The sequence below is a fragment of the Monodon monoceros genome, unplaced genomic scaffold (assembly GCF_005190385.1).
Source record: "Monodon monoceros isolate NGI ecotype Baffin Bay Population unplaced genomic scaffold, NGI_Narwhal_1 Super_Scaffold_13, whole genome shotgun sequence".
NCBI lineage: Eukaryota > Metazoa > Chordata > Mammalia > Artiodactyla > Monodontidae > Monodon > Monodon monoceros.
Genome location: NW_021703769.1, coordinates 32,983,430 through 32,997,738, shown reverse-complemented (window position 1 = coordinate 32,997,738; position 14,309 = coordinate 32,983,430).

Sequence of the window (14,309 nt, the reverse complement as noted above, 5' to 3'; positions counted from 1 at the left end):
ACTTTAAGTCAGAAAGTGTTTATTGTGCTTCTGAAACAATTTCCTTCCCTATCAAGTTTAATTGAGGAGTTAACAATAGTTTCTGTCATCAGTGAGATTTAAAAAACAAAACAAAACTTATATGAAACCTAAATCAGTGTGTAGCTTTTAAAGAGGAGGAGAAAGCTGACAGCTATTGAATGTGCCTCAAGTAAGGATGAAAAATAAATCTTTGGTGTTGACATCAAGGATGTCTCACAGCTGCAGGCCTTCATAACTTGGGAGCCTTGTCAGTCTGTGAAATAATCTTTGATCATCAAGAATCGGAGGGAGAATTGGCACTTCTGGACACTCTATCCCATTTCAGTGTTGCCCATCACAGAACCTCTTGTGTGTGATTACCCAGGGGCTGCTGAATGCCCTGCCCAAGCATAACTTCCTAAATGTTGGCCCTATTTCTCTTAAGATCCAGGCTCTCTGGCTGTTTTTTAGAGATGGCTGCCCTCTTGTGGTGGAAATGAGTTTGAACGCTTGGGAGAAAGAAGTCAATAAATAAAGAAGTAAATATGTAAGTAAATAAATAATCTCGAAAGACTGATTTGGGGTGCGAAGTACAGGATGATCGAACCTACCCATTTTCTAGGCATTAGGAATAGTTTGAAACAATAAATCTAAATGGAGATGACCTCTTTTTATTCTCTTTGTGCACAGCTACCTTCCCACCTGCAACTCAGAATGCAGGGTTATTACTTTGAGGTGACAGTGTCTATTTCCCTTGAAAATATCACTTGCTGCTAGCCATGGTCCATGCTACCTTCTTCAAAGGTTCATTGCAAGTTTTTCAGCCCATAAGGTGAGAGTCATTCTTTCTGGGTGTATCAAATTTAGTGTATGTGCCAGATGTGGGGAGTGGTGAAAGTTGGGGTCAAGGGTCATTTGGGGAAGGTGATGGTAGTTGAAAATTCAACTTCCTCAAAGGGGACACACAAGTTATGTAAAAAAGCAAAGCCGGGCTTCCCTGGTGGTGCAGTGGTTGAGAGTCCGCCTGCTGATGCAGGGGACACGGGTTCGTGCCCCTGTCCGGGAAGATCGCACATGCCGCGGAGCGGCTGGGCCCGTGAGGCATGGCCGCTGAGCCTGCGCGTCCGGAGCCTGTGCTTTGCAAGGGGAGAGGCCACAACAGTGAGGGGACTGTGTACCGCAAAAAAAAAAAAAACAAAACAAAGCCTACCAGGTTAGGATTCTATATAAAGGAGGTTGCTGCTATTCCCTTCCAGTCACTTATTGCCAGTTTTTCAAGAGATACCAGAAATCGCATTTGATTGAATGTGGACATGACCTGGGATGAAATTAAGTTTGAACAGTCATACTTTGGCAACTTTTCTTTTAGCAGTTCAGCCCAGATGATGTTTAATTTTATTGCATCCTGCAGCTATTAGCATTCACCGTTGTTCTTTCAGACCTACCATTATGCAAATTAACATTAAAATAATGACTCTCATATATTGGAAAGGTCACAGCAGTCATGAAATGATCCATCTACCTTGTAATTGTTATTCCACTGAAACCTACAACAACTCCTCAGGGAAACCTCTAGGCTTGATAGCATACCTGTCACCTTGTAACTAGTGTGACACTTAACAGCAATTCCACTTACTTCACCTGGATGAAGTTCTTTCACAGGAACCAGGAACCACAGCAAAGAGCAGCATGTGGTCAATCAAACTTTTAACTTTTACCTATGTGATGTATAATTAGATGTGGTGGAAGGATGGGTGGGGTAAAGTGACTTATTTGCCAACTAGTAGGCCTAGTATTCTGAGTCTGGGTTATTCCTTTCAGGCAAATACAGACTACTCCTTAAAAATTTAGAGACAATAAATTTTATGAATTTAACTAGATTGTATTGTATTGTAGGATACACATAGTAGGTGCTCTATACACATGTTGCTTATGGCCCAAGACATAGCTGGGTGACTTACATTTTAATTCTGGTTTGGCTATGGATGGCTGAATTTAAAATGGCCATCTCTTGACCTCATCTATTAATCGGGGTAAATAGATATGTTCTACCTGCCTCAGATGGCATGATAAAGGTCAAATGCTTAGCATGTGTGGACTTGGAGAAGTAAAAAATGCCATACAAACACAAGGTTTTGATTGCTGCTTACTCTATGTATCTTTAAATGTATTTCTTGACCTTCTGCCTGAAATATTATGGCCTGATTTTGAGATAGACTTCGTATGCTTTTCTTCTTCTTTTTCTTTTCTAACAGCTTTTATCATGTTGCCTAGAAGTGGGTATTTCATCAGAAAGTTTACCACTGAGGTTGATTAAGCCAATAACAAATTCTGATAGTCTCAGCTCCCTCATGAATAATATGTAGAGATTAACTGCTTATCTCCTCACAGAGCTGTAGTGAAAAATAAGTGAGAATACATGTGTCAAGACAACAAAATTTGCCCAATTTGAATTACTACACACATGCAAATTAATGTCAGTGGTTCTTGGAAGATTCATTTTGTTTCATGTTATTTTCTTTTGTACTTGGCAGACAGCAAAAATCAATGTTAAATGAGCACACACTTCTGAAAAATAATTATAAGCTTCCTAATATGTTTTTAGATATCCATTAAATATTATTTTATTATATTCATATCAATATATTTGCATATCTTGTCAATGATATTAAAATCTGTGTTAATTATATTGTGAAGAGTCAATGATAATATTTCTCTTTACATATCCAGTCTGCAAATACGCTTGAGCAGCTATTATGGCCATGGAACTGTCCACTTTGGGCCCAGGAAATACAAAGATACAAAATCTCTGCCCATAATGCATTTAGAATTCAGCAGAAGAGGTGGTGTTGCAGGAAGTGGGACCCCTTCCGGGGCCCGGGAGTGGGATCTTGTCTAACACTCGGAAATGAATTGTCTGAGGAGACACTTGTGCTGACAAAGCAAGAGACTTTATTGGGAAGGTGCGCCCTGGGGCAGAGAGCAGCAGGGGAAGTGAAACCAGGAGGACTGCTCTGCCATGTGGTTTGCAGTCTCAGGATTTATGGTGATGAGATTAGTTTTTGGTTTGTCTCTTGTCTGTTGTTCTGACTCAGGGTCCTTCCTGGTGGCACATGCATGGCTCAGCCAACATGGATTCCAGCGAAGATGATAATGAGAAATATTATCTTTGACTCTTCATAATGTAATTAACACAGGAGGTTGGTAGGACATACGGACTTGTGTCTCCTTTTGACTTTCCTGAATTCTTCCAGTTTGTGGTGGCTTATTAGTTCCCTGTTCCTTACCAGGACCTCCTATTGTAAAATAACTCGTGAAAATGGTTACTGTGGTGCCTGGCCAGGGTGGGCAGTTTCAGTCAGTGTTTCCCCTAACAATGGGACATGTTTGCAGGTAAATGAATATAAGACATATGAAGTAAGAACTTTAATAAGAGAAGTGAGAAACAATTTCTATAGGTTTAATGGAGAGCAATCTCATTTCTGAAAAGTGGACTCACTAAATTCATAGACGTGAGAGAACTTGAGAGAAAAATTCAGGGTGTGTAAAATTTCAGTAGGATCAGTAGGTGTCTTTATGAATGAAAGCATTAGCAGCAGCAGAATTTCCACCAACACCTTTAGTTACTGAGTTTCATGTACTAGATGCTTTCCACTTATTTTTTCATTTAATCATCACAAGACCCTTGCTCAGTGGGTATTATTACGCCCATCTTACAGATAAAGAAACTGCCTAGAGAGATTAAGACAGTTTCCCAAGGTCACACAGGTAGCAAGGAGCACAGTCAGTAGTTTGTTCTAGAACTCATGTTTTTGCTTGTTTGGATTTTCTTCCCCCATCATGCCAACAGTCTCTAGATTCTAGACAGTAGAAGCAACCCAAAGGCAAGACATCAGGTGGGAAAATGTCAGATTGTGTTCTGCGGAGCATGGCTGGTAGTTTAGATTTGGAGGTGGGTTTGGATAGGATACTAGGAGGTAAGTTTATTCTTTAGGTAGGATCCCAGCATGAAAGTAATATTAATAACATTCTTTAAAAAAGAATTTAACAAAGTTTAACAAAGGGACATTTACTCAAGGTGTGGGGAGAATTGAGGAAAAATAACCAGGGATAGTGAAGTACTCTGGCCCTACATTAGGAATCCAAACCAGAGGCTTTACCAACCTTAAGTCTACAGGGGCACAGGAGGGACAGTTACTAGCTCCCTGAGATGGCTGTAGCTAAAGAGAAGCCATTGGCAGAAGTTGGGGGCAGTGGGGAGCTCTGGTAGGGTGTCAGCTGGCAAGAAGCTGGCAGGGAGAATAAGTATCTCAAGATCTCTTTCCTCCTACTCTCTGAACAATCTTGATATATTCTATTGACCTAATTTGCCCAGAAGGACAAGGGTATTAGTTAGCTATTGCTGTGTAACAGATTACCACAAACTTAGTGGCTTCATGCCCATTTCTTATCTCATGTGGGTCAGCAATCCAGAGCAATTTAGCTGGTTCTCTACCAAGGATCTCACAAGGCTACAGTCAAGATGGTGGCCAGGACTGCAGCCTCATTTAAGGCTCAGGGTACTCATTTAAGCTTATGGGGTTGTTGGCAGAATTCATGACCTTGCAGCAGCAGAACTCACTCATGATCATCAATGCCAGCAGGAGAAATTTCTGACTACTAGACTGTCTTCTAAAAGAGATCAACGTGTACACACTGCTATATTTAAAATGGATAACTAACGAGGACCTACTGTATAGCACAGGGAACTCTGCTCAATGTTATGTGGCAGGCTGGATGGAAGGGGAGTTTGGGGGAGAATGGATACATGTATATGTATGGCTGAGTCCCTTTGCTGTGCACCTGAAACTATCACAACATTTTTAATCGGCTATACTCCAATATAAAATAAAAAGTAAAAAAAAAAAATAAAAGACTTACCTGATTATACTAGGCCTACCCAGCATAATCTCCCCATTGATTAGCTCAAATTAAATTGATTAGGGACCTTAATTACATCTGCAAAAATCCCATCACTCATTGCCATATAATATAACCTAATAAGGGGAGTAATATCCCTCCATTATATCTGTACATCCAGATCATACTCAAGGGGAGGGGATCCTGTAGAGGCTGGGAATGTCAGTCCACGCAGCAATAGAGATCAGTCTCTCAGGCACAGAACAAGGTGAAGAGTGGATCTGGTACCGATATTTAGTATATTTTGAAACATAAGCACACTTCAGGACCTCAAGACTCTTGAGTGCTAGTCTAAGGAGTTTGAACTCTATCCCATGTAAATGGATCACTGTGAAATGATTTTACCAGAGGAGTGCTCTGGTTGGAGGTGCATGTTAGGAAAACCAATGTCGTATTTGGTGGAGTATAGTGGTAGGAATAGAGAGTACAGACAGAGACTGGAGATGAAGGAACTGGATAGTAGCTTCTGTAATTATACACTCAGGTGGTAATGGGGATCTGAAGTCCACATGAAGAACAAAACAATGTCTTTGGGTATGGGAAGAATCAACAATATCTATAGGGTTAGGAGCCCAGGTGACAAAAACCTAGTGGTGCCCTTAACAGATAGGAGTGTGTGCAGAAGCCAGATGGGAGATGCAGGGGTGGTTCTTTTTGGAATTACCTATGAGGCTCTGGTCAAATATCCTCGTGGAAGTCTAGAGCAGGTGGGCCTGGAATTCAGGAAAAGGATTAGGTGCATTGCAGATTTTTGAGCTAAGGCTTAACCATTTGGAGAGGAAAAGATTGCCAAGGAAGGGCATAGATGTAGAAGGAAAAGTTTCAGAGAAGTGAAAAACAGACAATAGTAATTTATCTTAGAATTCATCAGAGAAGAACTTTCAGAAGAGGAATCATGTCCACAGTCCTAATGCTTGTGAGGTCTGGGGGACAACTGAGAGACTGAGAATTAACAAGAGCTCCTTGGCGACGTTTCTAGATGACAGGTATAGAAGAAGAGTGAAGTGGGGAGGGGGCTGCATGGAACTGAGGTAGGAGTACTGAGGAGGTTGAGTAAATGAGTGAAAGAGAAGGATTTAGCAGTGTGTGAAAAGTATCTCCAAACAGTTCATGAAATAGTAGAAGTTCTCTGGGAGCCTTACCAAAATCAATAGCAAGTTTGTATAATTGGCTTTGTTGGAGTTTTGTGTGGTCATTTGCTTTTTACAAGAAGGAATCTCCTAGCGGAATAGTGTATTTTAACATTGTAATTAATACCTAGAGCTTCTTCGTCTACTTAAAACTTCAGTTGCATATTTCTGCACCTTTCACAGTTTCTGGGAGTACCGGAAGCCTGAGAAACCTGGCACAGTTATCACTGAACTGTCAGTCATGTTCATCTCTCCACCGCAAATCCTTTTCATCTTGGTTACCTAGGAGTTCAGTAAGAGAATTTTGCAAAGGCAAAAGGGGTTTGAGGGCTGTGACTTTAGAATTATGATAAAATTCATTTTGCTATGAATAGTAGCAATCCAAGAGAATCACTCTGACTGGTGACTCTTAAGGGATATTCTCATCCTGGGCATATTTCACAATTGTCTTAATTAGACACGAAAGATTTTGCTTCCTGCCCTAACTACTGCAGAACTTGTTTGCTGAGCAAATAATGTGGGGTATATGTGGCTAAGAGATTTTGAAAAATCATATCATATTTCATCCTCTCATATTTACAATGACCACTCAGTGTCACCAAAGACCAAATGCAGCCCACATGTCAATGCCCTGACCACACCAGTACACACCTGATTGCCAATTTCCCCCATTTGGTGGAGTTTGCTTTGCCCACATGTGCTGCTGGTCAGATGTGCTAGGGAGTTAATACCTCCCAGGAACAGCCCTCAATCAATGACCAATGGGACTTAGTGAGTGAGTACCTCACCTCCCTCACATCTCTGGGAGGGATAACTCTGGGATGCATGGTGATCTGAACTCCCACAGCCCCTGTCACCCCCAGTGTAACTGGCTTGATAATGCATCCTTTACTTGCCTTCCCTTTCCCTCCTCACTTCCCCATTTCCCTAATTGTGTTTTCTCCACCTTCCTGTAAACTACGTGTACTAAAACCCTTGTCTTAGTGTCAGCTTCTAGAGGAACTTCAAATAAACCCTGGGTATTCTACTGACCTAAGATAGCACCTCAGATTCAGATTGCACTATGCCAAAAATGAAATAAAATGGTTAACTTTAGCAACCTACCTCCTGCATTTTGTTCAATGACTTTTACTTTTATTCATTCAATGACTTTTACTTTTCCAGGCTGCTAAGTTTCTGGGGCTACAAAGATGAATACAGTGAATTATGCAAATTGATCAAATAGAAGCTTACACAAGGTCCAGCATGTTAACTAATAATAGAGTTACCACCTTCCCTTGTAGGTCAGAGGTTTGCTGGGAGGACATAATACTTGAGTTGAATCATGAAAACTGAGCAGGTGTTGAGCAGATAGGAAAGGGGGAAGGGAATTCCAGACAGGAGGAACAGTAGGGGTAAAGGCAGGAAAGCATAAAACATCAAGATGCATTAAAGAAATGGTTGACAATTTACTGTGGCTGGATAGAAGAGGAGAGAGGGGTGCCAGCACTTTGCTGGGCAAAGGAATTTGGACTTTTCCCCATAGAGTCTACTTTGAGAAAAAGCTTTTTGGTAGAAGGGAACATGATGCCTTGGAGTAGCGCCAGACTGATGATGCTATTTTTTCTTCTGAGCAAATTAAAAGGTTGTTATAATTATTTAAGCAAGAAATGGGGCGTCCTTGAACTCAGCAGATGCATGGGGTGAAGGAGAAAGCTATAGGAGATTGAAAAGATAAGATCTGATGGCACTTAACTGCCCACAAGGAATGAAAAAGGAGATGTAGAAAGTGTAGGAAGGGCTCAACTTACATGAGAAAATTCTTGATAAAACTCATGTGGCTTCCAGGATCCAAAATTTCAATTTTAAACTAATAATGCTTATGTCCTTAGGATTCAACTATCAGTGATTGTGTTCTTAAGCTTATTCCCTCAAGGTCATTCATGCCAGTAAGTATATATCCAGCAGTAAACTAAGTCTACTTACAGTGTGAAACTAGTAATTTTAAGTTATTAGTGTGCCATTTTGTGTGTGAACAATTAATAAAAGACCAATTGGCATGCATGAAGTAGCTAAAAGATGGGCAATATTTGGTCTAATCCAGGGTAGAAAAAGTTATAAGACAATTAAGGAAAACAGCCATCATTACATTCCATGCCTTGAAAATTAATGTTAACAGTAGTCCTCCTCCTTTTCTAACAATTAATTTTTGCTAACTCAGCAAATTACTGTTTAAGCATCTTATTAGGCAAGTAAACAGAAAATGCATACAGAAAAGATGGGGACGTAGGTGACTTAGTTATTTTAATATGCAGATGAATGGACCTATCATATGTATTGTTTCAAAAGTGAACTCAAAATGCAATTTTACATTTTACTTATTTATACATTACATATAATTATAAGAAAATATCTCTGAGCATAATTTAATCTATTTTTGAAAATTTTAAGTTTGCTTAGTTTTCTATAATGAAAACGTCAGTACCATAATACTTGATAATGACCAAGTATCATCCTTGTACCAGCTGTTAATCTAAAAATAATATATAGAAATTGCATCATATTTGTCTTAACCATTTGAGACACTATGGAGTGGGTGTTGCAAAGAGAGAAGAATAAAAGGGAGGTAGGAAGAAAGGAAGGAAGGGAGGGAAGGAAGGAGGGAGGGAGGGGGTAAGAAATTAGTTCTACCTGCTATTCATTCATTTGTCATGAGAGTAGTATAAAGGAATAAAGATCTCTGGTTGTTTGAGTGTTCTTGTTATTTGAATTCAGGGTAAATTTAAGTTTGCTTGACTGTAGCTAAAGAGTTAATACAGTGTCCCGAAGTGCCAAACATAGAATCAGACAGAACCAGAACTATTTGGCTATTTTCAGTATAAGTGTATTTTCTATAATTTATTTCATTTATGTATACTGAATGATTTTCATTATGGCACTACCAAGAGATGTCTGAATTGCAACCCCATATGTCCTCCTTCATTTTCAACAATCAACAAATGAAGCACTTTTAGATAGGAAGAAACTTTCAGATCAGCTGACTCTTGCTTCATGTCCTATGTCAGTAATTAAAAATCAAAACTGGATGCTTTTCCCATTTTGTCAATTTGGCTTCTACCTTCAGTTAAGCCACAATGGAAGTTGAATGGTACCAGCTCTTCAGTTGTCTTTCTCTTTTTGAAATAACTTGAGTAAGGTGAACGGATCTTAAAAATGAATGACTAATTAATTCTTTCATGAAATCCTGCTTTAATGAACACTTTCAGAAGTGTATTCTAAGTTGCTTTTCCTTTTCTGCTTCATACTATTTTCAGAGCTCTGTGGTCTCTCCTCCAAGTCCACATACTAGGAAAGCCTCCAGGGATATCTGTTTTTAATGGAGCTTAAAGATTTCACTTCAGAGAAGGAGAACTAGGGGAAGAAGCCATTGTCTTGCCGTATGGACCAGGTTACCATCAGGGGAGAAAGAGAATACCAAGAGCCAATGATAGCCTTGTTTAACCCCCAGATCACTCCTTACACTATAAACTGAAAGCATTGCTCCCGGTTTACAAAATATCTGAATACTTTACGGAATTCACTTTCTTTTTAACATAAGAGAAGTTTATAACCTATTAAAAATTGAATAATGATGATGCCACATTTTATTTTAAATAATATTTTAAAGCATTTTTAATAGAGAAAAGCAGAGAAAGAAATTTATGATGACTCATGATTCTGTTACCCAGATAACTCCTGTTAACTTAAAAAATGATCCACATGTATATAAAAAAATTAAACATTACCAAAATGCATAAAATGAAAATAAAGGTCTCCCTCCTCCTTTTCTACCCCAAAATGACTTTTTCTAAAGGTAACCAGGGTTAATGGATGCATATATAATCTTATGGCAATCAAGACATTACACATATACATACACATTTGCACGTATGCAAGTATGTGTATTTGTGTGAAAACATTTTGCACAAAGGACTGATATCCTACACACTGATATCCACATCTTTTGATTTTTAAAATACATATATCATGGAGATATATGTATATATATAAGACAGAGCACACAGATCTGTCTTACTATAAAGGTAGTATTATTGCCATGATTTCTTTAATCTGCCCCTCCTGATATTTTAGATATTTTCAGGTTTTGTTTTGTTTTGTTTGCTCTTATAAGAATGTTTTAATAAGAAATTCATGTAAAAGTTGGCAAGTATATTCAGAGGGTACATTTCCAACAATAAATTTTCTCGGTCAGAATATGTTTATTAAAAAAAAAATTGAAAGAGTATAGCTGAACTGTCCTTCAAAAAAGTATATACTGATTTATTCTACCATCAACAGAATCCTTGTGAATCTTGTGTGTCATCAAATGTTGGTAAAATGATTAGGTACAAACACTATATTACAATTTGTATTTCTTATTATGTATGGTTGAAAGTCTTACCTTATGCTACTGGCTATTATATTTCAATTTTTGGTCACACTCTTTACCTATTTTTCTAGATTGTTTGTCTCTTTCTCATTAACTTAAGCAAGCAAACAGAAAAATATTATAATACTATTGTCACACTTAAATTTTTAAATTAAGTTTTACATGTTCTTTACATATTAAAGAAATTAGTCTTTTGTCAGAAATGTGTTTAAATATTTATTCCTTCTGTTGATAGCTTATGATTTTATGATGCATTTTTTCTGTATAGAAATTTCAAATAGTTTTGTAATTAAATGAATTAAACTTTAATTTAGTGACTTTTGTGTTGTATGTCTTACTTCAAAAGGACTTTTCATACTGCAAGATCATAGATTCACCAATGCTTTCTAATAATATTTTAATGGATTTCAATATTCATCTTTCAATCTTTGACTCATCTGGAATTTTTTTTTGACTTGTCAGTTTCCCATAACATTTATTGAGTTATCCATCTATTGTTACTGGTTTGAAATGACATCTTTATCATGTAATTTCTCACTTATATTTGAGAATCTTTCATTGATCTGTTCATCCACTTCTTTTTTTCTTATCTAATTGCATGGCCTAGTCTTTTCCTACTAAATTGAGAAGGAGCAGGGATCTTATATGCCTTGTTTGTAGTTAAATCCACACCACTTAGAACAGTTTCTGACACATAGTAGGTTTTCAAAAATACTAGTTGAACACATGAATAATAAAAAGCTCTATTTCTTCATTCATTACTTTTAGATATAATCTTTTGATTGTCCATATAAAAATGGGGAGATTAGTACACAGACACATCTCCTTAGCTCTGCCTTTCATCTCCGGATTTCCTGTTGCTCTATTATTATTTTTAAAATTTCAATATTTAGAATATTGACTTTCTGAAATCATATTTCTCACGTTGATTTAATTTTTGTTCTATGTGTAAATAGGTTCAGTGCATCCACCTGTAGTCTGATTAGGGCTTCTCCTAAGGTAGATTTTATTAAAAAGAGCTCATGGGTTTCATGAGATTTATTTTATTCTTGTTTAATGAATTAACTAACACTTACATAGTGCTTTCTATCTGCCTGGCACTGTTCTATGTGCTTTGTAGATATTAAGTAACTTAATCACAAAAAGGTATTGTTCTTGAACTTTTGCATATAATTTAGTTGACCTTAAATTTATATACCCTCTTGGCTTGGTTTAGGATTTTTGTATCAACCCCTCCAACCCAAATAACTTGAAGACAACAGATATTGCTGTAAAGAAGTCTGAAGCCAGCTTGACTTTTACCCTTATACTTTACTTGCTTTTTCTATCTGTATTCCTGAAGAAAATCATCTTGATCCTTGACGTTCAAATTTTAGCTGACATGCCTGTATTTGTCATTATTTATTAGTTTATCTTAGAACATATTACATAACCCCTTTAATAGATTTGTTAATTTAAATCATTTTCAGTTAGGTGACATTTTCTCCTGTGTATGTCTTAATCCCCTTCTCTCTTCCATCTGTTAGGATTACTTGTCAGGTTCTTTTTTTAAAAAAAATTTAAACTTTTAAAATTAAAGTATAATTGAGGTATAATTGAGGCTAGTTTCAGGTATACCACATAATGATTCAATATTTGTGTATATCACAAAATGATCACCACAATAAGTCTAGTTAACCTGTATCACTTACACAGTTACAAAATTTTTTTTCCTTATGATGAGAACTTTTAAGAGCTACTGTCTTGGTAACTTTCAAATTTGTAATACAGTACTATAACTATGGTCACCATGCTGTACATTACATCCCCATGACTTCTTTTTTTTTTTTTAAATAAATAAAGTGAATTTATTAAAAAAAATAAAAGAACCCCTGCTCTTCACAGGGAATAAAGCCAATATTTTATAATAACTATAAGTGGAATATAACCTTGTGAGTCACTATGTTGTACACCTGAAATATATAATATTGTAATCAACTATACTTCAAAAAAAAACCAAACAAACAAAAAAAACCAACCCCTGATCTGGAACGTTACAGGTCATCTTGGGCAAGAGAAGCAAGTGTAGCCAACCAGACACTGGCTCTTTTATGTTGCTGTTTGTTTTTGGCCACACCGAGTGGCTTGCAGTATCTTAGTTCGTGTACCAGGGATCGAACAGGAGTCCTAACCATTGGACCACCAGGGAATTCCCAAGGCACTGGTTCTTAAAAGCATTTGCCTAACAGTGACTCATCAGTTTTGCTCCTCTTCCATTGGGCAGAGCCAGTCACATGTCCAAGCCTGCAGTGATGGGACCATGCCGCATAATTCTCCTGGGAAGGACAGTGAATATTTGAACAATAAACAATTTACCTTGGGGTACATCTCTGATATAGAAGTTTTTCTAAATTGTTATTGCTCTGTTTTCTTTCTTGATTCAGACTGTAATTTTATATCTTCCTGGATGATCACCATTTTATTGAGTCTTCTAAATTGATTGGGGTAAAGTCCTACTTAATAATCATGATTGAGTTTGTCTATTTGTTGCCCCCTTTCTCCTTTCCAATGTCTATTAAAATGGTTCTCAACCAGGTACAATTTTATCCCCCTCCCCCCAGGACATTTGGTAATATCTGAAGACATTTTTGACTCTCAGAACTGGGGAGGAAGGTGCTACTGGCATCTAGTGCAAAGGGTCAGGGATGCTGCTAAACATCTTACGTGCACGGGACAGGGCACAGCAAAGAATCACCTGGCCCCAAATGGTTGTAGTGGTGAGATTCAAAACCCTGGCCTATTGGTATCTTTTCTTTGAGCAAACCTCCCTTTTTAATTTTTTTTTTTTTTCCCAGTACGTGGGCCTCTCACTGTTGTGGCCTTTCCCGTTGCGGAGCACAGGCTTCGGACGCGCAGACTCAGCGGCCATGGCTCACGGGCCCAGCCGCTCCGCGGCATGTGGGATCTTCCCGGACCGGGGCACGAACCCGTGTCCCCTGCATCGGCAGGCGGACTCTCAACCACTGCGCCACCAGGGAAGCCCCAAACCTCCCTTTTTAACAGCCATTTTTTGTTTTTATTGATCAAGTGCTGTTCATCTTCATTTCTTCTAGTTTCTTGAGTAGCATATGGCTCACTTGCTTTCAGCCGTTTGTTTAAAATGAACTGAAGTTCACAGACATTCTTCTGAAAAGTGACTAGGCTATGGGCTTTGATACATGGAGCTCCCCCTGTTTATCTCTTGGGAGTTTGTAATTGGAATTTTTTTTTTTTTGAGAGTAAAGTTACTAAGGTTCTTTATTAATACTCCTGAGATATGTTGTGAGGAATCTCCCCAGGAATCTTCTTCACTGGGCATCTGAGAAGACAGGATCCAGGTTGGGTTCAGCTTCTGTGATGAGTCTATCAGAAGTCTAGTCACAGCTTGACTCCTCCTGGATCTTTGGGTTCCCCAGAAGGTGATGCTCAAGACCCTCAACCCATGATTTCTTTATGAGAGGTTTTCTTCACATTTTCCTTGGATGGCCTTCACACCCTCTGAGTGCACATCACTACAAATTTGAGATAGATGTCCACTCATAGTCTTTCTTCCATCTATTTGAGCTTGGGTAGAAGTGAAGGGTCCATTTGGGAGGTGGGGGGATGCCAGAGTTTCTAGTTTCTTTCTGATTCTGACTGTTACATTTCAAAGGTGTTCCTTTAGGTAGTGTGCCTTTTCCTTTTATTGATCCCTATCGGTATATTTCTTTCCTTCTTTTCTAATTATTTTCCTTTTTTTTTTAACTTATTATTGTTCTGTTTCACTCTGCCATTTTACTTTAGATTCTGCATAT